The sequence below is a fragment of the Otolemur garnettii genome, unplaced genomic scaffold, assembly GCF_000181295.1.
Source record: "Otolemur garnettii isolate 467f Iridium unplaced genomic scaffold, OtoGar3 scaffold00023, whole genome shotgun sequence".
In the NCBI taxonomy this organism is placed as follows: domain Eukaryota; kingdom Metazoa; phylum Chordata; class Mammalia; order Primates; family Galagidae; genus Otolemur; species Otolemur garnettii.
This window is the reverse complement of record NW_003852418.1, coordinates 9,964,977-9,968,277: the sequence shown is the minus strand read 5'-3', so window position 1 is coordinate 9,968,277 and position 3,301 is coordinate 9,964,977. Positions and strand designations below refer to the sequence as shown.

The following is a 3,301-nucleotide window of genomic DNA, read 5'->3' as shown; positions in this document are numbered from 1 at the left end:
CTGCTGAGTCCCACCCTGGCCCAGCCGAGTTGTGGCTGAGCAACTTCCCAGGCTGAGGGACATCTGAGCCCCTGAGGCCCCTCTAGTCTACTAAGCAGACACTGAACTCTCAAAAATAGCCAGCAGCCTCCAGCTGCTTGGAAGAAACTTGGGAAATGGGCTGAGACCATGAGTCTGGAGGACTGTGGAGTTTGCTGGGAATAAAAGAGAAGAAACATGGCCAGAGGGTGCCTTGCAGACCCTCTGACCTCGCAGGGGTCTGAGCTGATGAGTTAAGTCGGGACTAAACACGTGATCCACAGCACCTGCCTGAAATGAACACACGTGCGCACACACACAACACACATGCACTCTGCCATTGCTCGTATGGCAGTTCCCTCATTTGTTCCACACGCATTTATGGGCACGGTATCAGATTCCAGGGGAATGCCAGTGGACGGTATTTAGTTCTTTTTTTTTTTTTTTTTTTTGAGACAGAGCCTCAAGCTGTCCCCCTGGGTAGGGTGCCATGGCATTACAGCTCACAGCAACCTCCAACTCCTGGGCTCAAGCGAGTCTCCTGCCTCCGCCTCCCAAGTAGCTGGGACCACAGGCGCCCGCCACAACGCCTGGCTATTTTTTGGTTGCAGCCGTCATTGTTGTTTGGCGGGTCCGGGCTGGGGATTCGAACCCGCCACCTTAGGTGTACGTGGCTGGCGCCTTAGCCGGTTGAGCTATAGGCGCCGAGCCCGGTATTTAGTTCTTATGCACCAGAAGCTCCTGGGACCCTGGAACGACAACTGGGAAGAGAGGTGGGGTCTAAGGTAGAAAAATGTAAGGAGACACCTGCAATCCTAGTCTGCACAGTGGTGGACTCTTTCTGAAATTCCCTACCTGCTGGGAGAGGGGGAGCACGCCCGTTGCACACAGTAGGTGCCCACACACAATGGGCAGAGCAAGCACAGGCCTCCCTTCCTCCCCCTTCTTGAAAGTTCTGATTCACTCTCTGCCCCTTTTCTGGACAGTCTCTCCTGCAGCTTGTTGTAATCACATTTGGAGTTGAAAGTCAATATTTAATTAACTGAGTAATTACATTCGGCTTACGTTTGAATCTGGGTATTTGCTCATTGTGCACGTTGGGACACTGACCATCTCGCCCCTCCTCTGTCCCCTGCCTCTTTCCCACTGTGCCCCCCACCTTCCCGTGTGGGCGGAGGAGGGGAGGCTGCTGTGGAGCAGGTTCTGGGGGTGACAGGGAGCCTGTGAGACAGGGGTTTCCCTGGAGAATGCCCTGGGATTCCTTCTCTGGCTGAGTTTGTTCCTCTTGTGGTTAATGTCAAGGGGACTTCCAACTGCCTCTCCACCTCCCCTTACTGAACCCCCAGAGGGTTCAAATTAAATTAGAGCCAATCATTAAATATGGAAAGGGGGTGGGGAGGGCAGGCCGAAGACCCTTTGCCCTATTGCTTGTCAAACATCATGGAGGAGAGAAAACTCATCAAAACAGCCCATCAGGTGTGTAATGAAGTGCTCTAATAAGCAGCTCAAGGTGGCAGGCTTGGCTGATGGCACATGGGATGCTTAGACATGAAGGACCTTTCTTCATGGGCTGAGTTTATGTACATAAAGCCATGATGTTGGCATGACTGCTGTGGTGAGGACTGAGTGTATAATACTCTGCGTGTATGTGTGTGTGTGTGTGTGTGTCTGCCCAGGATGCAACTCACATCCAGCCATTATCCCCAGGACCTGGATAAAGCATAGCTGCAAAACCAACCCCAGGGGACACCCGCAATGCCTGGAATCTACTTAATTTGGTTGTCATTTGCAAAGGATTTTTGAAAACTATCTAAATAATATTTTATCACTCAATGGCCTTATGTTTGAAGGCATCGGGAAGAGCCACTGTTAGGTGTTGAGTTTGCCAGGAATACTGGAGCACTTCCCAAGGGCTGGGGTAGGGTCCACTATAAACAAAATCTCCTCCCCATTTAGGGTAGTTTAGGGGCTACATAAATACCACTTAGGCACTAAAAAGTTATCTTTCTGCCAGCCCTCCTGGAACTTCAGGTGAAAAGTCTCAAGTGGGGGCCAGGCCCACTGGCTGACGCCTATAATCCTAATACTCTGGAAGGCTGAGGCCAGTGGATTGCTTGAGTTCAGGAGTTTGAAACCAGCCTGAGCAAGACCAAGACCCTGTCTCTACTAAAAATAGAAAATTATCTGGGTGTCCTAGATACTTGGGAAACTGAGGATGAGGATCATTTGAGCCTAAAAATTTGAGGTTGCTGTGAGCTATGATGACACCACGGCACTCCATCCAGGGCAACAGAGTGAGACTCTGTCTCAAAAACAACAACAAAAAAATGTCCCAAGTTGGGGTAAATGGGTCTTTACAATGGCCTAAGGAAAGACATCCTGGGTGGGGGGGGAGGGTGTTGAGGAGTAGGGGGCAGATAATTTGAGAGAAATATTACATGGTTAGCAATTAGTGACATTATTTTGTTTTGGCTTTTTAGAAAACTTTTTATTTTGAAATAACTTTTTTTATCTTGAAATAACTGAGATTCACAGGTAGTTACAAGGAATTGTTCAAAAAGATTCATGCACCCTTTCCCCCAGCCAGGCTCTCTCAAGGGAAACATCTGTATTCCTGAAGGACAACATGAAAACCAGGAACTCAGCATTGACCCCAGCCACAGAGCCTGCCCAGATGTCACCAGCTACATACATGCTCCTTTGTGTGTGTTTATACTTGTGTGCAATTTTATCACACACATATCTTTTTCTTTTTTTAACAGGGGAAAGCGCGAACGCAGTCCCCCACTACCACAAATTATGCAGTCGAGTTTCCCACATTTGGGGAAATTGCAGGGGTCAGCACATCTGGAGTGCAATGGATAAGCCTCGCCCTGGGAAAACCACCTTTGTGATCATGGTATCTCCCCTGCCAGGTAGTATCACACACATATCTTTCAGTAATCACAACCACAATCCAGATATAGAAACCGTTCCATTGTCACCAGGGTCCCTGGGCCATGCTTTATGGTCATACCCACCCATCCCTAACCTCCAGCCACCCCTAATTGATCTTCATCTCTGTGTATTTTGATTTCAAGAATGTTATGTAAAGGGACTCAGACAGCATGGGACATTCTGAGACTGCCCCCCACCTCGCTCACTAAGCATCACTCCTGGAGGTTGTTTCCAGTCTTTGTGGGCATCGTGGTTTCTCTGTTTCATGGCTGGTATAGTCCACGGTATGGCTGTTCCCTGGTTTGTTTAACCACTCACCCATTGAAGGACATTTGGGTAGTTTTCA

At 49.0% G+C, this 3,301-nt stretch overlaps 1 non-coding gene across 1 annotated transcript; it reads right to left on the bottom strand.

Annotated features, from left to right (window-relative positions):
- Window positions 1–2,777: 2,777 nt before the first annotated feature.
- Window positions 2,778–2,940, bottom strand: LOC111724511. The gene has a single exon (XR_002772804.1). It is a non-coding gene; the product is annotated as a U1 spliceosomal RNA (small nuclear RNA).
- Between the last annotated feature and the right edge of the window lie 361 nt (window positions 2,941–3,301).